Source organism: Nilaparvata lugens, chromosome 3 (assembly GCF_014356525.2).
Source record: "Nilaparvata lugens isolate BPH chromosome 3, ASM1435652v1, whole genome shotgun sequence".
Taxonomy (NCBI): Eukaryota; Metazoa; Arthropoda; class Insecta; order Hemiptera; family Delphacidae; genus Nilaparvata; species Nilaparvata lugens.
Window position 1 is genome coordinate 57,053,940 of NC_052506.1, and position 25,565 is coordinate 57,079,504.

A 25,565-nucleotide genomic window follows, 5' to 3' on the forward strand; every position below is an offset into this window, starting at 1 on the left:
AGTATATTCCATGCTAAACTCAAATCGAGAAACACTATAAACTTCCGGCCCTTTGTTGTTCTTGCCCATTGCTTTTTTGAGCATACTTAAGTGAATACTACTCAGCCTGAGTGCTTCTTAAGCATACTTAGTGGATTCGTATAGAATACTATCATAGTTGAACTGTTTATTATTAATATTATTACTGAGCTGGAGAGAAAAAGTATTTTTTTGTGACTTGAATTGGTAACTTTGTAAACATGTTGTAGCCCTTGATATTGTAGCTCTTGATATTGGGTGAATGAATCACACTGGCTGTGAATCAAAACCATTATATTAAACTGGTATGACTACCAATGTGATAAAGTAGGAAGTTCAATAATATTAAAATCAATTTTTGTGCTGGTGAGCGCAATTATCTATGAAAAATTGAAGAGACTTTGTAAAATCTGTACGGAATTTCACATAATATTATAATACATCATATTCCAATACAAGACATGGCTTTCTAAATACTGAATAATAAATTCATTCTGATATATGAATTGTAACAGTGGTTCTGTGGTGAAAGATGAACACATTTCATTTCACAAACTTACTAAACTTAGGTTTAATACTTTAAAGCCAAATAGATACGATCATAAATTGAATAATATTGTTGTAACTATTTTTGCATATTTATGATATATCCTATCCTTTCAGCGTATTTCATACGATACTGTACCACCTTTTCCATGACTTTGAAATTGGCATTCCACCACACCTTTCTATTATCCTAAAAATTGATTTGTTTTGTTCTCATGGTGAATTTGATCTCAAATGATCATACACAGCCAGCAGAAAACTGTTATGAATTCGTGATATTCTCCATCAGCATAGGAGAGTGATATGACATAGTCACGAAATTCCTCCATTACGCTCTATTCAGAGCAGTACATGAAATTCGATGTATAATATATGTGATGCTACAAAAACATTTGCTACTGATATGATATGACCTCGTTACGAGGGTTTTCCATGCTATAATCATAATCAGTCAACCATATTCGTAATATTCATGTGATGTTGGAATTGACAGAACTCATCTGAAAGAAGGATTTTTGAAGGGTAATTTTTCACTATTTGTAATTTCATATTCTAAGATTACTGAGTGAAATAGTGTTGAGAGGCATTCTGCATTTTTCTCTATACAATAGTAAAGTTTAAAATAAAAATTATCATAATAATTATCGTGTATTACAATGGTGTTAGCCCTGCTTTTCACAAGAAGAGATTCATCGAATACCTTAGAAAAACTTTACAAAAAAAATCGTATTCCATGTAACAACAATAGAAGTATTTCTTCATATGTCATTATTATAATTATTGGTTACAATACACCTGATAAATATCGACATCTTACTTATTCGAGTTCATCCAACAACATTGTAACTCAGGTAGTATAATTGAATCATTCCTGGGGTTTCACTAATATACATTCATTATTAACTTTCCAATTATTATACCTTCCAGTATTCTTGAAGTGAATTCGTTGTGTCTAAATACATTGCCAAGACAAGAATGCCATCTGTCCTTTAAAATACACAAAAGAGATCGCTTTTCCCCAACCCTTTGAAATACTTCCTCATTAGTCCTCATCAGTCCATTTCAACTTGAGCATCCAACACCATACTTCAAAGGCATTTAGTACTCTTTCTTCTGGCTTACCAATAGCCCAGGTTTCTAAACCATAGAGTGCAATACTCGAAATGCAAATTCTTATTAACTTTTTTCTGATTTGTCACTTGAGACTATTTGAGGAAAGGACATGGCGTTTACTGATGAAAATAGCATTTGCTTCTCTTATACGATGTTTTATATCATCTCTGTCTTTTCCGGAAGGTATAATTATTGGACGTAGGGCTCGTGTAAGACCCCGGCTACAATATCTGAAGCAAGTAACAAAAGATCTAGGGATCCAGAGCTACATCCAACTAAAAAGTACAGCTCTGGACAGAAGATGATGGAGAGCTGCCTACCAATAAAATGATTGGAGCTAAAGAAGAAGATTAACTCTCATCATTATGGTTGATCACGGTACAATGACAAAATGTATTATATTAAAACATAGTCTATCATATTATTACTGGTGTAAATATGATATATTCATTTGAGTTGACTCAAATTGTTTACTGACCAATCACGTTTCAGTCAAATTGTCAATAGATCAAAAGTAACTGTATAAATAAGGTTGGAGGAGAACTTCCATTGTAACATATTTTATTCCACTTTTAACAGTTATTATTATTATCTAAGTAGTGGAAAATTTTCTAATTCGAAAAACAACTTTATCTGTCTTGTTTGTTCATTGAAAGACAAAGAGATCACTAATCGAGTATTCCGCACTACTGTATTTTATTTATCGAGTTTAAACTCTCTCTCTCTCTCTTGATTTTCTGTCTACGTCAGTTACACAGCTTGTCTGATTTTTCTCTCTTTGTTGTGCTATCATTCGGATTGGAGCGGTGAACAAGTCGTCCTTTCAATTTTTGATTCATTCTTACTTTGAGTTTCATAGAGTCAACTCACACTCATTTTCTTGTCTGTCGTCTTTAATAACATCTTGATCTCTCATTTTTTGAAGAATTTAAAGTTTTATATACGCGAGTGGGGTTAATTATTTTTTTAATTTTTGTTAGTTTTCAATATGTAAATTTTAGCTTTAGAGTGATTTTTCTCACGAACTCTTCATGTTTTTTCTAGTTTTCATTTTCTTTTCTCGTAAAGTTTTACAAAAATGTTTTTCTCCATCAAATCCGCTTATACAGGTAATTGTTGTATTCAATTTTTAATTATTATTATTCGTTGATTTAGTTTTCTATTTCTTGTTTAAATTCTTTCTTTTTAAACTGTTCGAATATTAACTTCTGAATAAATTTTTATAAGTACTTTTGTTAACTTAATCTGTCAGTAATTTGTAATCGTAGGCTTTCTCAATTATTCAATCTTTAATCAATAGTTTTAATCTTTAATTCAATAATTAAACTTATTCAATTACTTTATCTTCAAAGTTTGAAGTTCATGAAAGTTTATGTTTGGTAACCTACTTCTTTCATCATAATTTTTCTGTTTCTGGAAAGTTAGTTTTTCTTTCTTACTTTTTAAGGCATCATTTTATATTCTTTTTTTAGAAGTCTAAATTTCATAGAAAACTTTGTTAGTTGACTTCTTATTTCATTGTTATTTTTCTAAAAAGTTATTTTCTTTCCTTTCTTCTATTATGAATTTTCTTTACTTGATTTTTTTCTACATGCATTTTTGTATTCTTATACAGCGGTCGATCGAACCTTTCAATCTACTCGAACTTCTGAAACTATTATAATTAACTACCCTAACTTCTCGAACGACTCCGACTACGCAAATTATGGGTACCACTAGAACTACCTCGATATCACGTCAGTAGAAGAATATAACGAAGAAATCATCTAAATAAACAGGAAACATCTATCGTCGTCAACTACAAATTGGATTTTGTGCCGCGATACTTCGCGAAAATTGAAAGGTTGTGTGAATTATTATTTTGGGGCCCCTACATAAAATGGTTGAAAAAGGTATTTATATTGAAATTTAATTACTAAACTTGTGTAACTTTGGATGCGTTATTATTATTACTATTACTAATTTTATTATTATTATTATTATCGATTTTCGAGTATTGTTTTTTATATTTTTTGTTTTGTTTAACCATTAATAAATCTGTAAAGCTCATTTTATATTATTAAGTCTTTTTGAGTAATCCCTTTCCCACTCAAATGCAAATAACAACTTATTATTATCTTAGATCGTAATATAGAATGGTCATTCATAAATTAACCTAAGAACACTTTGTTGAAAAAAATAACGTTACAAACTAAGCCACTCTTAAAAAAAAATAACGTAATACCATTTACAAGAAATATGCCTTCAAATCTTTCCTCAATTCAATTCTTATTCATCAATTTTGCAATACACTTTCAATAATAATCAAGATCTTATTTTGAGGGGAGTTGGCCAACTCCAGCCGACGATTCGTAATTTTTGTGCATTGTGAGGATTTGGATTTGGATTTTGGATATTTGAACTGAAATGAAATCATTGACATGCATAAATTATATAATGTAATTTATTTTTTAACCAACTGAATAATAAAATTAGATTGAATTTGAAAATTTGATAACATGGTACGTACAATGCATTGTACGTTTTGTATAATAACCAATGCATTTTAATGCATATTATAACCATGCATTTAACAATGCGTGTATTGGTTTTGACGTAGTGAAAATCACCACAGAAACATTTCAAGTTTGTCGAATATTCAAGATACTGACTGGAACGCCTGCGCCAATATTGCAACTCATTCCTTTGGACATTTTGTGATTAGGCAAATATTGAGACAGTAAACAATGTAACAACTTGTGCCAACATGGTCCGGAAAGTTTGTCTAGCTGGAGCAATGAAACTAGATGCGGCGAGTGAGAGCCAGCGTGCGTACGTGTGTGCATTGACTCAATGGAATCGGTATGTGTGTTAGAACATAGAAAGCAGCAGCAATCGTTTCGATCTACGAGCGCCAACTTAATTACTCGCTCAGCCAAGTCAAACTTTCCACCAATCGACAAAATTTCATTGATTTCTTGCTCATAATATCGGGAAAATTATCATTTTGCCAACGCATTTCGCTTGTTCATTGCCACCACTCTACTCTCATCTTCAATTATTTGCGATCAACTTCGGCGATTGTTTCAAATCGGTGTTTTACAACTCTGGTGTATTGCATTGCAATTTGCAAACTTTACTAATAGACTTTCTGTGTAACTATGAATTCAAGCTCCTGTTCCAATGAAGCGAAGCATGGTATATAACAATGATTATATTCCATAAATGTTTATATCCATCCCAATTGAATATCAATTGAAATACTAATATAAAGGTTAATGATAACTGAAAGTAAGATTGATTTTTTACAATGTCTAAAACGAAGCACTGAGGATAATATAATTCTAACATAAATATATAAAGGAATTTTTGAATTACACGAAACTATAATGATATATAATTGTGAATTTTAATGCCATTTTTGAAAGGAGATATGTAAAAATTTATTTTGCATTATAATTTGAATATAAAGTTGAATAAGATTAAACTACCTGTTCCTTATTGAAGTGTTTCTCGGCTTCCGTAAAAGTTTCGAATTGAAAGATGATAATTCGATATAATCCTATACTATTAAACGAGCAATTTCTGTTTATATGTTTAGATGTTTTTATGTTTCTATATTTACCATACAAACTAAGTATACCAGGGAAGAATCAGGTTCACTTTTTTATCAAATTAAACAAACTAAATTCATGAGCTTACACTATAGAGCTTGAAGTCCAAAAGACATTAAAATTTCATTTCTCTCTAGCCTACTAAGTATCCTATAATAATTATTGAAAAAGTGAAGTTTCACTCTTGAATGAAGTTTGCAGTACTATCCTATACATAGTATTTCAATAGAAATAGTAACACTTGATACAGTAGATCATATTGCATTTCCTGCTCGTAAAATCTTCACAATCCATTTATATATATATATATATACATTCCTCAAGACCGTGAACTATTACTCATAATCATGGAGTAGAAAACAAAAAGACTGTTTCTTATTCTGTGTCATAATGAATTCACTCGTGGATTACTTAGGTTGAGTATTATTAAGGTTGACAATATCTCCACAGTCATGACCAACCCTATTCCCTTTATTAAAGCCAAAGTTGGTGTACAGGTCCATCTAGTGGTCTTGACAAAGGCAAGGTGTCAAATGCATTGATGTGGCCAGTGGTAAGCGATACTCTAAGATGTCAGCTACTGTAATAACAACAAGAGCCTCGATGGCATAGTCTCGTTTCCATGGCAACTGAGCCTCAGGCATCATCACTACAATGTTGTATTATTACAGACAACACGCAGTTATTTCAAGGTATAGCAAGATATCGAATGGTGACGTAGTAACATAATACAGGTGACATAGCCATTTGATGCAGAGTGATAATGCAACATGTGTATGTGTATCGATCGCACTAGACTACCATATTGTCAGGAGAGCTCGATATCATTATATCATCACACCCCCCCCCCCTTACAAGACTAAAGCTTATTGATAGATAATGAATAAAAACACATCATAGTTGATGATTCTCATAGATATTTCTTGGAATAAGATTCAAACATATCATTACTGTGGAATAATTACTTCAAATATTAAATGAAAGCTATATAGATAGAACTAATGACTTCTGCTGCTGCAAATATTAACCAAAGAACTGAATAGCAGAAGGGAATTTGATAAATGATACTGTCCGAAAATTGCGCCCGGAACGTGAATCGAGCCCAGTACCTCTCTCTTGCCGGGGGAGCGGCTTTACCACTTCGCTTACCAGGCACTCTCTGAACAGCTTCATTTATGCAGTGATAATATTCCAGAAGTTGATTTAAATGCAATTTCTGATAAAATATTCCTTTAATCATATAACATTTATCAATGGAATTCATACAACAATCACAGTCAGATCACGAAATTTGGATAGACCATGATTCAAAACTTCATTCCACTTGACTTCCTTGCACAAAAAGTCGAAAAATTATATTTGCGATAGAAATACATGATGTTTGAGTTTCACCCAGAAGAACTTGAGGATCTTGGGGTCAAATTCCACATGAAATGGTACTTATGAGTTCAAGTTTGATTATGATAAATTACCTTTCAAAATCTTAGAAATAAGACAAGGGAGGAAAAGCTATGAAGTCTATCCTATCTACATCCACCATCATGGAAAACGTTTTCTTTTTCTCCCTCTTATTATGTCTCTGCTTTCTGATTGTATTATACTAATGCATTTTTATTTGTTCACAGGTGAGACTGATATGACTTTGACCATGGTATGACCATTGATGCTTTTTACATTGTGAGTATTTTGAATGCTACTGATCCAATCTAATACATTACAAAATTGAACTTCTTATTCTTCCCATTAATTGCAGCTGGGGGATAATTCTCATACCTCAAAGCATTCGTAATGGATTTGTTTGTAGCATAATTATATTCTATGAGTTTTTCAAAGAACACTGGAATCAACACTGATTCTCAACAATGGGGGAACATTCTTGTAAATAATCACACAGGAGAGTTGAGATAATATTATACTGAAGAAATTTGAAATACAATACCATTTATGATTATGAAATTTTAGTACAGTGAGTAAAAGGGCTCTGTAGATTTATTTGGGTGAAGGTTTTACATACTCGTAACATTAGACAGATGTGTATGATTTCTAATTAAGCAACATTGAAGAGCAACCAACTTATATTGACCGGGTGAGGTCTGTCATTGTTTTAATAATAGGCCATCCCGATGACCCCGGCCAGTCGGTTTTCTGGTGCAGAGCAATCCGTTCCCTCAGCGAATTCACTTCTAATTAACTTTTTCCCTTTTCGGATGATGAACGAGCTTATCTCTAGCTTCCTCGTGGGAATGTGCAACGCAGACAGCCGACAGCACGCTAGCAAATAAATAACACTTTCCTGATCCTACCGCCCCTCCCACAGCCTCCTGCCACCTCCGATCCGTGCTATCAACACGTGGCCACCTCCCGGATTTTCGATCAATGTTTGCCAGTAATCATACATGGCACCAAATTATCAGATTCTCCAAACAGCACCTATATGCCGATGACCTGCAATTGTACATCCACTTTGACTTGAACGACTTTACTGCTACAGTTGACAATATGAATAGTGAACTTGAGACTCTTACGGACTGGACTTTGAAACATGGACTTAGAATTAATGAAACGAAATCCAAGGCAATAATTATTGGCTACACTAAACTCATGACTCGCCGAGTTTCAGCTTTGATAATGGACCATACATCAAATAAACGACATAATTTGAATTACAGTGACTTTGTTACAAATCTGGGCTGACAATAGACAAAACACTCGACTGGACGAAACAAATCAACACCACCTATAATAAGGTATTTGCAGGTATCCACTCGCTTAAGAAAATAGTGACTTCATTCCGCTTCATGTGAAAGTGATGCGGTTAAGTCATTAATTTTCCCATACTTCTCTTACGGTGACATTGTGATCAATGACATGACTGTGGCCTTGTCTGAGCGACTGCAGAGGGCTCAGAACTATTGCATCCGGTTCATCTTCAATCTAAGAGAGATGATCATCACCTCACCCCATTTTTCCAGCAACTACATGTGCAAAACTCAAGAAAATGAGGGAGTACCACATTCTGATGCTGCTTCATGACCTTTTGCATGTAAAAACCCCAGGTTATTTGGCACATAAATTTGTTTTTATTGGAGATCGTAGTGTGAGAGTTACCAGGCAGGGCTCCCAACTATTGGTTATTCCAAATCATAGAACATCTATGTATAATAATCATTCCATGTATCAGCTTGTCGGATCTGAATCTGTTGCCTCCAACTGTGAAGAGTATTGGCGATCGAACTCTGTTTGGCGCGGCAGTATGATTGCTGGGATCTGGTGGCGAAGATTAGGCTTGGGTCGGGTTCAGCTTATTTTTATTGTCTATTACTTGTATCAATCTACATGAATTTAACTACAGATACAAAATATTTCATCTAAATATTGTTTTGATAATTATTATACTTTGTAAAATCTTATTTTTAGGTTGTTTTGTGTGCATGGTGAGTGATGGCAACTCGTTATATCTTCATTCTGATAGGTTTTCCTATAGATTTATCTAGTGGAATTTGAAATATTGTTTCCAATTGATAAATTTTATAAAGTTTAAAATTATCTTTTATTATATGTTATTGTATTTTGATTAAGTTTTTATTTACTTATATTTAATCTTATGTAATCTTATTACATAATATGTAATCTATTTTTTTTCTGTTCTTATGTAATTTTTCTTCTTTTGTAAAGGGTTGTGTGGCAGAGAGACAGGATCTAATTCCGCCCTAATAAAGGCTATAACAATCAATCATCAATCTCTCTTTCTCTCTCTCTCTAACTCTCTCTCTTACCCGGTGTGTGCTATGCTCTCCTTTCTTCAAAACCCCTTAGGGTTTTGTTATTATTTCATACAATGCTTCAGAAATAATTATCTACAACCTATCTTGAATTTGACTTTCCCATGCCTAGATTTGTAAATCTCTTTGTGTCAATAATATTCATTACTATCAACTCTTGCTTGTAATATTGTGAATTCCCCCATTCCACCGAGTAGGATTATATAATATAGTTGATGTAGCATCGTACTGGAGGGTTGATGGTTGAATTTGAGAGAGGGCCGGCCGTGCAAAAAAAACTAAAACTGCAATTCAATTAAATCCTCACTTCTTCACTTTCTCACTATAGGCCTATATCCCTCAGAACCACACTCTCTTGTGAAATACACAATCCCCTACACTGAAATAATTTGACTCCTTCAAGTTATGTGCTCCCAACTTGATAATACCGCCCGTTGTTCTCTCAATAATATTTGTTGAACGAGCGTTAGCAAGTTCTTACTTTTTACTCAAGTTCAAAGTTGTTGCCAGTCTGTGGGTTTGCTTGTTTGTTTGAATGCACTACAATAACTTTAGAAAGAGTTGATCGATCAGCTTCAAATTTTGAACACGCACTCTTCGAACCTTTTTACAGGTCAAGTTCGTTGAACAACAAAATTTTACTCACTTCTTCATCCTTTTTCAGGATATAAAAGTAACATTGAAAGTACTGCATGAGACAAAATAACTTGCTCCTGTGTGTCTGCCTGACTATTATCCTTCAGTAGCATACGCGTAATATTAATGATACAAATTGTGATGGCAGTTGCTATGTCGTTGGTATTATTGATTTAACAAAATTTGAATTCTGATTCTGAATCATTTACCCATACGGAGAAACCTATGAGTCCTATGGATTCACGTAGGCCTACAGCGTAATATTAATAGGAAAACAGCTTAATGTTCCTTTTCCAAAGATAATATAACAGTGGGCTCCACTGGGATTCTTATTCAAATTGAAAAAAATTCTGTAGGTAGCTTCAAAATAATTTTGTCTGCGATCTTCGTTCCGCCACATTGAATCAAAAATTTTCTATGGGAAGGTTTTAATACAAGATTCAAATAATAAAGATTTCAAGAGACAATGAATGGTGGAAATCGCTCATAATATATCAAACCGTTTCAAAGATATTCACATTTTAGTGTTGAAGTTTTTGTATATCTGTGATACAGAAATATTGCTCGCCTAGAACAGGATAGATTATTCATCACATATTCTTATCATTATCGTTCCCAGCAACCTATTTTAAGCGTTTATATAGTAGCTGCTGAGAGAGATTTATGTGATAGATATACCTGAATAATACTATTAAATACTATATTCGACTAAACAACGAGTGACCCAAATGAAGCGATTCAAATATAAAAAAAAAGAAAAATGGGAATGCGAAAAATATTATAATATTTGGAACTCCATAACTTATCATTTAATTAAGAGACATGTATGGGATTAATAATTTATTGAAAAACACTAATAATTTAGCAATATTGCACTAATAGTTTTAATTTTAGATGACTCTCTCCTGGATTATTGAGTTATGTGTTGGATATTCCTCAGTGATTGCTGCATCATCTGAGAAAACTCCGTAAAAGTGATCTCTGTTCGAAATTAACAGAATGCTCAAGTATAGACATTTAGAAGAACACAAACATTTCATTTAATGTTCATTGAAATCGACCACATCAGTATTATTTACACGTGAATTACCGTAGTGTATTGTTAATGTATTAGGATTTGAGAAGATAATATGAGCATCTTATTGGTTTTTCTCTCAATGATTGAAATGAATGGCTTAATTGCTTTTATATAATAATGAAAATATCACAGTTTATTACATTCCAGTACAATTATCGTGTTTCACAATCCATTTCTAAGTAGAGCTCATAAGTATCGTAATCTTGCCATACAATTACCATACAATAATTGAAGTTGATTTCATTCAACTTCAGTGGTGCCATTTCACCAAACTGCTAAAGGGTGGGCAAAAACCAAGAGGTATTGGGGGGGGGGGAATACCCCCAAAGGATAGAGGGACCTGGGTTTTTCCCCATAAATGTTACATTAGAAGATGTTATTATATGCTTCATTTTTTCCAATTTTATACAAATGTGGTTGAAGTATCAATACAAACATATACATTATTAGTTATTAAATTCAATCATGGAATATTTATTAGAAATATGGGTCTACAGAGAGGCCCTAGAGTAGGAATACACTGAAACAGATTTCTTAAAAATCATGGAAAAAGATAAATTTTTCTTTTACAATGACAATTTCATTGGGGATCATATTCTAATTGGAAAATAACTTTCAGTTAGAAAGCTAAAGATACATCAAGCTGTTCCCATAATTCTCAACAACCCTTTACATACATTTTGATTGTCTGATTGTGCCCTTTCTTTTGCTTTCACTGTGACATCTTGCAACTTGTTAATTCTCACATTGAAATTTATTCAATAAGTGTACCCATTCTGTATTCAAACTATACCACAGAGAAAATATATTATTTATTACTCTGTACCCGTATCCATACTTTCAAGGCAATTTTGCTACATTGTTGATACTGTAGAAGGAATTATACTACTGCTGATAAAGAAAAGTATTAAATCATTATGAGACTCTAAGGATTCGTGTAGATAGACCCGCATTTTCATTATTTATCATCTGATCCTTGAGGGGGGCCTAGGCCCCCTAGGCAGCTGATTATAAGTAAGAATTAATATTGCTATTTTCATAATACAGTACACCTGAAGAATTGGCAAAGTTTATGGTAAGGGGTGAGGAGGTACTCAGCTCTTCCAACTAACATCGGATTAGTTTTGTGCAGTCTACTATAACAGATGTTCCCATATGGATGTTACTATAGACGTATTTATCATCGTATTCAATTTCTGTTTGTTAGTTTGTTTGTATGTCTGATGGAAATCGAAAACGGCTCTAACGATTTTGATTAAGTTTGAAATATAGTATATAGTTTGAAATATAGAGTTTGTGATACGAAAATCATCATTTGGATTAGGACTCATGTTTAGGATAACTCAATGAGGGAACTTAAAAATGATTAGGTACGGTAATATTATTCATCAACCGAGTAGCAGCTGACTGAGAGAGTTTTCCGTCGTCAGTTGAAAACAGTTGATCAAGAGAGTTTTTCATCGTCAGTTGAAAACAGCTGATCGAGAGAGTTGCCATTGTCAGTTGAAAACGAGACAGATGTGTTGAGTCACCAAGTTTGTTGACGTCATTTTTTTGAAGTTATTGCATGATTCGAGAAAATAGGTGCAGAGAGCAGCCGAGTGACAGCAACGCAACGCAAATTTGAATTTGAAACATAATGATTGCGGTAATATTAATAAGGTAAATACTGAAGTAGTCAGTTTTAATATACCTGAGTAATTGAATTATAACAATTCATTCACTTCTAAATTTCCATCTCTATGTCTTTGTACTTTCAACTCTGTTTCTTTGATATTGTTATCTTCATAGACGTGAAGTAGATAGATAAGGGTGGGTGTCTTCCATGAGTAAAATGAAATGTCTATTTCCGACTTCTGCAGTTGAATACTTGTAGCTAGTAGTTCTGTGAACAGTAGACCTCGTACAGCATTTATAAACAGATCTCATTGTCAATATGTCACCCCATTAGCCCTTCGGACATCGGAAAAAAGAAACCGGTACCGTGACGAGAGATCGTAAGTGTTGAAACGGCCAATGACTGATTGGCGTTTATTGACGATGACAATATTACCTGTTATAAATAAAACCGAGAGCATTGCCAAGCTGTAATCATCAAAAGCTAATTTACAAACATGCCAACATACATATACAGACAAAAGCAAATCCCGTCGTTGAAACGTAGAAAAATCAATCATGGAAATATGTGAATCATCAAATCATGAAAAAATAACATTTTCCGCTATTTTGGGAAATGATAACTGTATATCTTCCATTTTTGAAAGGAGATATGTAAAAATTTATTTTGCATTATAATTTGAATATAAAGTTGAATAAGATTAAACTACCTGTTCCTTATTGAAGTGTTTCTCGACTTCCGTAAAAGTTTCGAATTGAAAGATGATAATTCGATATAATCCTATACTATTAAACGAGCAATTTCTGTTTATATGTTTAGATGTTTTTATGTTTCTATATTTACCATACAAACTAAGTATACCAGGGAAGAATCAGGTTCACTTTTTTATCAAATTAAACAAACTAAATTCATGAGCTTACACTATAGAGCTTGAAGTCCAAAAGACATTAAAATTTCATTTCTCTCTAGCCTACTAAGTATCCTATAATAATAATTGAAAAAGTGAAGTTTCACTCTTGAATCAAGTTTGCAGTACTATCCTATACATAGTATTTCAATAGAAATAGTAACACTTGATACAGTAGATCATATTGCATTTCCTGCTCGTAAAATCTTCACAATCCATCTATATATATATACATTCCTCAAGACCGTGAACTATTACTCATAATCATGGAGTAGAAAACAAAAAGACTGTCTCTTATTCTGTGTCATAATGAATTCACTCGTGGATTACTTAGGTTGAGTATTATTAAGGTTGACAATATCTCCACAGTCATGACCAACCCTATTCCCTTTATTAAAGCCAAAGTTGGTGTACAGGTCCATCTAGTGGTCTTGACAAAGGCAAGGTGTCAAATGCATTGATGTGGCCAGTGGTAAGCGATACTCTAAGATGTCAGCTACTGTAATAACAACAAGAGCCTCGATGGCATAGTCTCGTTTCCATGGCAACTGAGCCTCAGGCATCATCACTACAATGTTGTATTATTACAGACAACACGCAGTTATTTCAAGGTATAGCAAGATATCGAATGGTGACGTAGTAACATAATACAGGTGACATAGCCATTTGATGCAGAGTGATAATGCAACATGACTGTGTATGTGTATCGATCGCACTAGACTACCATATTGTCAGGAGAGCTCGATATCATTATATCATCACACCCCCCCCCCTTACAAGACTAAAGCTTATTGATAGATAATGAATAAAAACACATCATAGTTGGTGATTCTCATAGATATTTCTTGGAATAAGATTCAAACATATCATTACTGTGGAATAATTATTTCAAATATTAAATGAAAGCTATATAGATAGAACTAATGACTTCTGCTGCTGCAAATATTAACCAAAGAACTGAATAGCAGAAGGGAATTTGATAAATAATACTGTCCGAAAATTGCGCCCGGAACGTGAATCGAGCCCAGTACCTCTCTCTTGCCGGGGGAACGGCTTTACCACTTCGCTTACCAGGCACTCTCTGAACAGCTTCATTTATGCAGTGATAATATTCCAGAAGTTGATTTAAATGCAATTTCTGATGAAATATTCCTTTAATCATATAACATTTATCAATGGAATTCATACAACAATCACAGTCAGATCACGAAATTTGGATAGACCATGATTCAAAACTTCATTCCACTTGACTTCCTTGCACAAAAAGTCGAAAAATTATATTTGCGATAGAAATACATGATGTTTGAGTTTCACCCAGAAGAACTTGAGGATCTTGGGGTCAAATTCCACATGAAATGGTACTTATGAGTTCAAGTTTGATTATGATAAATTACCTTTCAAAATCTTAGAAATAAGACAAGGGAGGAAAAGCTATGAAGTCTATCCTATCTACATCCACCATCATGGAAAACGTTTTCTTTTTCTCCCTCTTATTATGTCTCTGCTTTCTGATTGTATTATACTAATGCATTTTTATTTGTTCACAGGTGAGACTGATATGACTTTGACCATGGTATGACCATTGATGCATTGTGAGTATTTTGAATGCTACTGATTCAATCTAATACATTACAAAATTGAACTTCTTATTCTTCCCATTAATTGCAGCTGGGGGATAATTCTCATACTTCAAAGCATTCGTAATGGATTTGTTTGTAGCATAATTTATTATATTCTATGAGTTTTTCAAAGAACACTGGAATCAACACTGATTCTCAACAATGGGGGAACATTCTTGTAAATAATCACACAGGAGAGTTGAGATAATATCATACTGAAGAAATTTGAAATACAATACCATTTATGATTATGAAATTTTAGTACAGTGAGTAAAAGGGCTCTGTAGATTTATTTAGGTGAAGGTTTTACATACTCGTAACATTAGACAGATGTGTATGATTTCTAATTAAGCAACATTGATGAGCAACCAACTTATATTGACCGGGTGAGGTCTGTCATTGTTTTAATAATAGGCCATCCCGATGACCCCGGCCAGTCGGTTTTCTGGTGCAGAGCAATCCGTTCCCTCAGCGAATTCACTTCTAATTAACTTTTTCCCTTTTCGGATGATGAACGAGCTTATCTCTAGCTTCCTCGTGGGAATGTGCAACGCAGACAGCCGACAGCACGCTAGCAAATAAATAACACTTTCCTGATCCTACCGCCCCTCCCACAGCCTCCTGCCACCTCCGATCCGTGCTATCAACACGTGGCCACCTCCCGGATTTTCGATCAATGTTTGCCAGTAATCATACATGGCACCAAATTATCAGAGTGTCAGCTTGGGAAAAAGCAACAGACATCCAGTAGGGCGTCGCAGAGAATGGGAAAAATATTTTTGGGTACTCTGTTGCACATTTCGACTCTAATCTTATCATTGTTCTGTCCTCGATACGAGCTTTTCTTCTCATCCATATAAGAGAAAATTAATACATATTGATATTTCATTCAATGTGAGAACTAGTCTGAATTATCCTCAAGAAGACAGTTTCCATTCATCCCAGAATATTATTCTCTGTGCTTACTGTTTGAACAAAAACTTTTTTCAAACAACAGCGTTCAATAATGTTCAGTTCAAGTCAGTTCAATTCATTCCTAAAAGAACACGATTATAAATTCTCAAATTTAAATCCAAATGCAAATGTCCATAATAATGTATTTATACTTGTGGAATGATTGAGCTTCGTTAGATATTATTTGTAGCTAATTTTATTTCAAATTGAAACTCCAAATTTTTCAACCGATCAGAAAACTCCAGCGAACTTTAAATTAAACAGTGATGTTAATTATTGTGTTTGAAAGAGTCCAAACATCGCCACAATATCAATAATAGATTCTAATTAAACTACCAATTCACTAACTTTGATATTGGCCGTAAAGGAAATTCATTAGTTATTCCATTAGGGTGCTTCTCCCGTTCAATCATTCTCTTCCTGTTCGTGGTAAGCCAAATGTAGCTTATATATGATTATTGCGCAAAATTAGCACTAACTTAATCCCATTCGGCAAACAATGATATTTATCCGGTTCAAAGGCAGAAAGCAGCTATGCCCTCTACAATTTCCGTATTGATTTCTAACTCTATATGATTATTTGCACACTCTACAATATAGCTCAAAACATCGTATAGAATAAATATCATTCTCGATGTGTACTGTAGGTAGAATCATTTTCAATTCGAAGAATCATGTTGAATTATGACTTGTTTTGCGAGAAATTGGAATTTCCGCTCACATGGGAATCGACGTCATGGTCAGACCAATCCTAAAACGGGAATTTGTGCAGTCAGTATTAGTAGCTTTTCTTAGTAGGAGATATTTCCTCTTTGTGAAAATAAGGGATGGTTATAACCTGAATTATGGACGTAGCACTTGTACGATGATTTCTCTCACTAATGTCACAAAGTTTGGAGCTTGAAAATTGACGATTCAACGAATACGATTTGAACTGGGAGTTTTATGTTATATGAGAATCCAACATAATTCTCTTCACTATTGAATATAGAGAATTGCTGAAGAATGAGTTAGTTCCAAGGTCTTAGCCTACTGAAAATGATGACATGAGTATGAGTATCGAAAGTTGAGCATTCTTCAAGCCATATCAAATAACTGAAGCAATTCGTACTTGAAATACTCCTTCATGCCAAAGAATGGAAAGTTTCATGAACTCTAGAATTGGAATAAAGATCATCGATAAAATTGAGAGTTTTGGATAGTTTCATTCACTTTGAGAAAAATAAAGTTTCAATTATCATGACATAAACGTTAGTTACATCTTCTTTTTCTTATATATATATATAAAAGCGGAATGGCAGTCACTCACTGACTGACTGACTGACTCACTCACTCACTCACTCGCAGAACTAAAAATCTACCGGACCAAAAACGTTCAAATTTGGTAGGTATGTTCAGTTGGCCCTTTAGAGGCGCACCGAGAAATCTTTTGGCGATATTTAAACTCTGAGGGTTGTTTTTAAGGGTTTAAAGTTCGTCTTTTAGCATGTATATTCTTCTTATTCCAATATCTTGAAATTATAATTGAAATGTCCTTACCATATGTTGATATACAACTATAATCTAGAGAGAGTACCTCTTCGAAACAGTAGTTCTGGTAACTAAATTAAAAATTTTGTCAGGTTGGCATTAATTTGAGATGACTTTGTTAGGTTGGCACCAAGTTCAAGATTGAAATGCATTTATCCAGGACCACTTAAATACCAATTTATCCAGTACTTACTAAATACCTATTCAGGAGGTCCTGATTTATCGCGGAAAATTGATTGGGTACTGCTACTTCAATCAGAGCTATTCCTGGGAATATTATATTACTAGCCGTCAGGCTCGCTTCGCTCGCCATATCCGTTTAGCCAGACGTTTAGTCTGGACCTCCGACTGGATCGTCCTAGCATATGATAAAAATATGAGATAACATTTCAAATTTGGTAGGTGTGTTCAGTTGGCCCTTTAGAGGCGCAATAAGAACGGATTTGGAAAAATTTCCAAAGATACGCCCAAAATCTGCGTTTTTTAGCGTTTTCTCAGCTTTATCGAGAACAAATAAACAGAAAATGTTCAAATTTACTACAGAAGCTCAGCTGGGGTGCAATAATGTTGTGTTAGAAGGAATTTGAAATAATATCAAAGATACGCCCAAAATTAGCGTTTTCTCAGCTTTTCTGGGTTTCCTCACCTTTTTCAATAATTGATGGAAATATATTTTAAAAAAATCAGTATACAGGTTAAGCTGAGGTGGAAGAATTTTTTTCGCCAAAGATACGCCGATATAGTAACAGGTGTTTTTCGAGATCAAGTTGACATAATACGTTCAAATTCGGTACAGAGGTTCCGCTGAAATCTACATGCAGGCGAGCGAAGCGAGCCCGCTGATCTCATTTTTGGACGATCCAGTCGGGGGTCCAGGGGGCGGAGCCCCCTTGCTAGACGGATATGGCGAGCGAAGCGAGCCTGACGGCTAGTGTGATTATAAGTGTAAAAATTTTGTTAATTTCAATGATGATTACATGTTATTGTTAATCTCTATGATTCGTAGCCTACATAAGTGATTACGCATCTTCGTCCAGTAAAAATATCACAGTGAACCACAGACACATGAAGAGCAATCGCTCCAGGGATATGTGGCATGCAAATGTGTCTCATTGCAGAGGCTTCATTTGCATTTGCTGTTGGCGAAATGGAATGCTGATTTGATGTGTAGCAGTCCCTTGCCAATACATTGTGAAAAACTGGATTTATTCATCAGATTGGACAGATGGATGCTCGCACTTTCTCATAGAAGTTGCAATCTGTTGAGTCTAGGCATAACACATGTCATGTTACCCGAAAGGTTTGCTGTAGATTTTTGCAATAAGATTGATTAGAGTTTGATAAACAATAATATTCTATGTTAATTTATATCAGCGAAGTACTGAGTTGCACTGACTGATATCTATCTCAATCTGTATTCAACATTATCACATAAGTTCTTGTCTGATTCTGTAATATTTTTGATCTTATTTGGAGCAGCCCAGATTGAATTCATAGATAAAGATATTCAAATTATTTTATCGAATCTACAAAATTACATGATAATCGAGTTAAACTTTTTGAAAAATAATTTTTTTTTGGTCTATTAGGAAATTATGTCAAGAGCTTAGATACTTTACTATAGGTTATCTCAGAAGAAATTCTTATTTTCCCCTCAGAACGACCTCTATGGTTTGTGCATTGATTGAAAGGTGTGGAATCAAGCAAATAAATGCTGGATGAATTGGGAATGTAGCCTACGCAGGGCGTAGGGATAGCAGAATAGAGTTGCGAGACTAGGCAACTAATAATCCACATTTTCCAGTTTGTATAGTGTTAGTATCTGATATTCATCAGAGAAAAATGTGGATTATTAGTTGCCTAGTCTCGCAACTCTATTCTGCTATCCCTGCGCCAAGCGTAGGCTACATTCCCAATTCATTCAAATTCATTCTGATATTCATCAGAGACTTCTGCATTGTAGGGCATTGGGTCCAAAGTCAGTCAGGCGATAGATGTGAAAAAATTACAGCTATTACGAGTGGATTATTGAATTGGAATAAATGACGGGAGACATTAAGAAGAGGTGTTTGCATTGCAGGTGCTGGATTCACTTCTTGTGGCCATTGTAAGCCATGACAATGGCAGCAGCAGCAGACAGAGTGATTCAAAAGAAACGCCAGCGCCTTCTATTATTTTGTCACAGGCAAATAACGTCGACCTGGCCTGGGATTATTTAATGAGCTGGAAGGGATCAGTGCGATGTCAAGTCAGGGAGCCAGCACAGACCGATGCAAGAAAATAACGCCGGCTCGTCCCTGGCCTTAATCCAACTACGTATACTGTCCTACGCATTCACTATCACAACTACAATGCCCTACAACTGCTACCAGTCTCCCTCAAAAGTGGTCCTTTTCTTCTCCTTCTTATTCTTCCTTCTATTTTTCTCATCATTCTTGTCCTCCTCTTCTTATTTGCTCTCAGTTTCTCTTCTTCTTCTCATTTTCTTCCCTCCGCCACGCCTCATTTTATCACCCTCCACCTCTTCACCATCCTCCACTGCTTCTATTTCATCCCAATCTTAGTTATCTTCAACCCTCCTTCTATCTCTCCATCTTCTATCTTTCCTTCTTGTTCTCCCATACGTCCTTTCACATTTTTTTCTCAATAATTGATCTTTCTCTCCTTGCTCTATCAAACTTCTTATTACTAATTTTCTTCTTCTTCGTACCCTATGGAAATTGGAAGGTAACATAAACACGATTTTGAAACTCATAGCCTACTCCATAGCCGTTGACGATGTAGAGATGACAGTAATATAGAAATTATTTATAATATGAAAATACTGTTTGTCTTCCAAGCTCTGCATATTTTTCATGGGACAATTGATCCATCACATCCAATATTTTTCAAATCTCCTCGTCACTGAAAAATTAAAATTTACATTTCGTTATTTTTTACAAGTCTCTCACAACTAGATTTTTATCACTTCATTTTCACATTTCGCAAATATTGTGTTGTGGAATGACAAGATCTCTATTCTATCTCTCTTGAATGGAAATTTCTAATAAAATTCTAGCGTGTATTGTAATTGGCTTCTGGGCCCTTTTGATTGTTGTATGTGGTAGTGACGAGCATTCGAACGCATTTCATTGCGAGATGAGAGAGAGCAATCAATGTTCACTACTCTAGTTTCTCAAATGATTGAACAATCAAATAACAATGGATGAGATGAAAAGAACAATCGGGTCGTTTGCAGCGATTCTTGTAATTGAATTTTTCAAAAACAATAAAAACAGTTTGAAGGAAAATGTTCACGACTTGCTGGATACCCGATGGAAATATTGTTCGTGGTTTTCAAACAAGAGGCCCGTCGGTATATAACGTATCCCTCATAATCCTTTTGATCTAAGCATTCGTTCTGCGGTTATTGCCTAGAAACAATGCCTTCTGCATACCAAGCCTGCCAACCCCACAGGAACGCGTTTTATGGGATTGCTTTTTGTCTGCCTCAAAAGTATACAAAAGCTGCCATCAAGAGCTCGTCTATAAATTACCCCAGCTTCATTCTGTACAAATATTGGTGTGTTTCCTGATGGTCCTCTAGTTTTCTTGAAATCAAAGCAATTTTGTTCCAATTCTGATAGTTGTGAGATAATAATTAAAAATAGTTTCAGAGAATCGTAATACTACACTTCATAATTAAATTGTATTCAGAACGCTGAAACGCACATGCATAAAAGAAGTGCTTTACATTCTTGAATTCAATTGAACGTATTATTATCCACAAGATAGAATGTGTGTACTAGACTAAAACAGATCTACTTGATAGATTACTAGCAACTTATGCCTCAGAATAACTTATTAATTTTTCACTCAGTCAAAGTTTGAACTGAATCAGATCAGCCTAAGGTTTGAAACATGTTGAATGTCTCAATAAATACGATCTAAACTTGAATCAATAAACACGTACACCAATTATTCATATCAGTATTGAACTTCGCATACGATCCTATTAAGATGTTGCATGGCATTGTTCTGGTCAGTAGGCTATAAACAGATTGATCCTACATAAAAAATGTTGACTAGACGTTATCATGATCCATCCCTTTTTTGCTCCGGAATATGTAGGCTTTTGTTGACTTGAGAGGATCACAACAGGAGAAGCACATTCACCCTCGCCTACATAAACCCAGAATTTTCTGTGATCTTTGAGGGCGATAGGGGAGGTCAGGTTCTTCTGTATGTGATTTATATTATAATAAATTAAGCTTGATTTGCAAGCTGAAGAACCTGAAAGATAACTTATAATATAACAGTTCCAAGCAAGGAATTGGAATTTAGTACGACTGATTTTAAACAATAATTGGAATATTTTAATAAATGAACACTTGAAAAAATGATGCAAACAAACAGGATCAAATTTGTGATACTATTGATCATTTATTTGGAATAATGAAGAGTCTTTCTTATCAATTCTATTAGAAATTATTTCTGCATGAACAGTATATGAGTTCATGTGATGATTTTTGAACGATCTTTACAATTATTTTTAATAGGTTTTTGACGAATCGTCGAGATATTTGATAATGCACTATTGATTTAGGCCTTTTCGCGCACTATTATGTCACTTGTGCGTGATCAGGACTTAATAATATATTATTGACTCACGCGTACGTATGGTGATCGTCCTGTGAGGCTGATGGTGGACATCATAATATGGAATTGTAGGCAATACACTCTCAGAAGAACGTTCAAAACAATAGGAAATTTAGTTTAAGATTCAAATAATAATAATAATTGGGAACTCTGCTTTGTGCTACATTTAAATTAATAGGGAGAATTGGCTGAAGGTTTCCTTCTACTTGAGATTATCAGCAGCAGGTCTTCTGTTCTCTGGTGAGGAAGTTCTTCTTTCAGGAAGAAGAATATCCACAGCCTAAATAATTGATAATGGGATAAATAGCCAAATAATGCCAAATTCGGCAATGTATAACTCAGTATTGTAGCCACAAAATATGAAAATAGGCAGTAAAACTGCACATGGGAGAAGGGAGAGGAATGAGCAATGTTTTTAATATAATATTATAAGTTTTAGAAATAATAAATTTAAAATTAATTCGACAGCTTGACTGACTGTTGCTTGGCTGGAGAAAAATACACAAACACCCAACCATGTTGACACAAAATAATAAATATTTAATCAAGGCCTTGAAATCACCTAAAACCAATTTTGTTTGAGTTTTCCTTATCAGTAATGAGCTGCAAGCAAGTAGACTAGATAGCATATGTGACGCAAATGTCAAAAATTACATATCTGATAAGCTAACCTAAGTAACAATGAAGACAATGTTATAGGATAAAGAGCAATCTTATGGCTACAATTTAATTGAATTCAGGTACTTTCAATGATTAATACAAATAGTTTTTGGTCTTACTCACATTATTTCTAATTTGTTTTTATTTAAACTTTTGATCCTTCAACTAACCTCAAAATTTAGGTTAGTTGTAGAGATGACAGTCAGCTGTTCCAGAAAATAACAAAATATTGTTGTGACGTCAGACAAGGCTAGTGAGCGCGAACTATTCAAATGCTCAAAATGAATGTAAACGGCAGAGGAGCTTGAAATTTTTCTTAAATAAAACCATTCCGTCACAACGTATATGGTTCTCGTCGATATAAGCTGAATTATTTTAGAGAAGCGGCGTAATTTACATTCATCCCATCTCATTTATCAACATTCGCAATCATGATTTACAATACTTCAATTGGGAATGAGAATACTCATTCATTATTCGTTTCATCAGGTACTGATTTTTCTTCATTTGTATTGAAATATTTTGGAAGTGGATGTGGATGGAACTGAGACAAATCACACAACAATTTGGTATACCGTGAAAAGAATTCAATCACATGAACTTAATGTGGTTGTAGAGAAGCACCTAAGCTTCAGTTGGTTGAATGAATAGAGATAGGATTCCAATAAAATTCAATGAGAGACCAGTGCCTAGTTGTAACAGCGTCGTTGAGCTGTTCAAAGTGGTGGCAAAGATGATTTTAGAGAGCTGTTGAGCCGTTCACAAATGAAGAGGCCGCATCTCAAGACATCATTTGCAGACTCGAATAACTCTCGCTGCAAAGAAATTCGATAATCTGTTCCGTTGGTGTTCGTGTAAAGTGCGTTGTTGGGGCTGTCATGAAATTATAGGAAGTGAGGAGGGTGTTGGGAGAGTTGAGAGATATAGGGCGGTGAGGGGGTGGAATAAGCGTCGCTCTTGGACCAAAAGGCTTTTATCAGCAGTAGACGCGTGCTATTGGGTCACTGATGGCTCTCTCCCGTCTAATCATAACCTCTTTTCGTCCTAAATTCACTTAGTACGTTTCCTTTCATCCCTTTCATCGCGAAATAGGGAGGAGAAGGGTGAGAAGTGGGGGTGGAAGAGGAGGAGGTGGAAGCAAGCCATAAGTGGAAGCCTTTCCCCTCTCTCGCCAATGTTATGCTCGCTCCTTTAATAGACTTTTCAGACCAAATAAGTACAAAGAAATGCTTTGAACAGCGGATTATGGCAAGGAGACAGGCAGTTTGAACAGTCTCTTTTTGCCCGGATTTTATCCTAAGCCCCTCTTCCTCCTCGTAACTACTCGCCAATATTATTGAAAATTGTAATTCTCAAAAGATAATTTTGAGCTTCATCAGCGTGCAATAAAAAATGTTGTGGTAATCGAATGATTTGTTTCGCAGTTAATTTTGATTTTGTGCACTGATGGATCCATGTAGGTTTTGTAGACTTCGTGAATAGTACGCACATCATAGAAAAATATTGAATGTCGAAGACCGTATATATTATTAGAGAAATGCTCAAGGTGTTGAATCAGAGATGACAAGGAATCACAATAGATAAATCCAGAACTGTAAATGATATTTTGGCAATCCTCTTGTAACAAATAATTGACATAAATTGGAAAAGTGATTTTGAAGATATTATGTGAATATACATTTGCGTTATTCATCATATCTATGGGATAAATCAATATCATGCTAAGTCAAGTTCAACATGACACATTTGTAATGTCAAACGTTCATTCATTTCTATCGTGTCATTATGACGATTGTCTTAATTTTTGCTCAATGCAGATTCATATAGTTTCGTTCTTCGTTTTATCATCTACTCAAATATTTTTCCCCTATCAAAAAATATTTGAAGAACCAGTTCAAAGTTTTGATTAACCGCAACCGAAAAAGTCGTGGGCTGAAACTGCACCAAGCACAGAGGTGGATGGCTTGTGTGAGTATCACACAAGAGAGTAAATATTATAGGCTATTAGTTTGCACTGTCTATTTCCTTACCTGAACCCTGGATCCTAGTGGAATATAGGTTCTCAAGAGCTTCACATTCTCCCAGGCCAAATACTGTAGAAATTCGTCTCATGTGGTCTAATAAAACGACTACTTACATTCAGCTCGAGAAAGGTTGTAAATGATTACTGGAGGATGGAATCAATTTATTGGAAATCACACAATGATAGTGGAATAAAAGAGATGAGAGAAGGGTGAAGTATAGCTGGACAGCGATTGTCAGATTGTAGAACATCGATTTTCACAAGAGGGTTGAAAAGAAAGGAGAAGCGAATTTTATTACTATCTTGGAAGTTTGCCTTTGTTGGAGTTAAAAAATAAAGTGAGCGTTTCTTATGGCTTTTAAATCAAGACAAAAGACGAGAGGATAATTCTTATAGCTTGTTTCTTCTCCGCTTTTATATCGCTTCCTTTTTTCTCCGGTTCCAATCCGTTTTTCGTTGTTCTATTGTTCCTCAAACTCCCCTCATCTTCTCCTTCCACTCGAACTTACTATTCTTTTGCTCTAGATAACCGATTTTATAACGGGCTAAATCTTTCATTGCATGATTTATTTCAATTGGATCGAATTGAGGCGTTACCTTGTAGCACATCCTCTGTAAATTGAAATATTTTCAAAATAATTTATTGAATTATAATTGTAATTGAAACTACTAATATCATCGGTGGTGATATGATGATAACACTCTCATAAAATCAAATATGATTTTCCAACAATATTCTCAATCAATTTCATCCTGTGAGCTATGGTCCCTAGAAACTGAAATTCAATTCTAGAGATCACATTCAGTCATGAAAATAGGATGATAAATAATAATAATCATCATCTTAGAG

At 34.5% G+C, this 25,565-nt stretch overlaps 1 protein-coding gene and 1 long non-coding RNA gene across 4 annotated transcripts in view; both read left to right on the top strand.

The window, feature by feature from the left end:
- The window catches only part of LOC111044931 (irregular chiasm C-roughest protein), a 476,131-nt gene that overhangs the window by 225,360 nt on the left and 225,206 nt on the right, over positions 1 to 25,565 (top strand). The window lies entirely within an intron of this gene.
- On the top strand, positions 2,617 to 21,768 carry LOC120350500. Its single transcript, XR_005570812.1, has 4 exons — positions 2,617 to 2,786; positions 3,293 to 3,569; positions 6,896 to 6,947; positions 19,475 to 21,768. It is a non-coding gene; the product is annotated as an uncharacterized LOC120350500 (long non-coding RNA).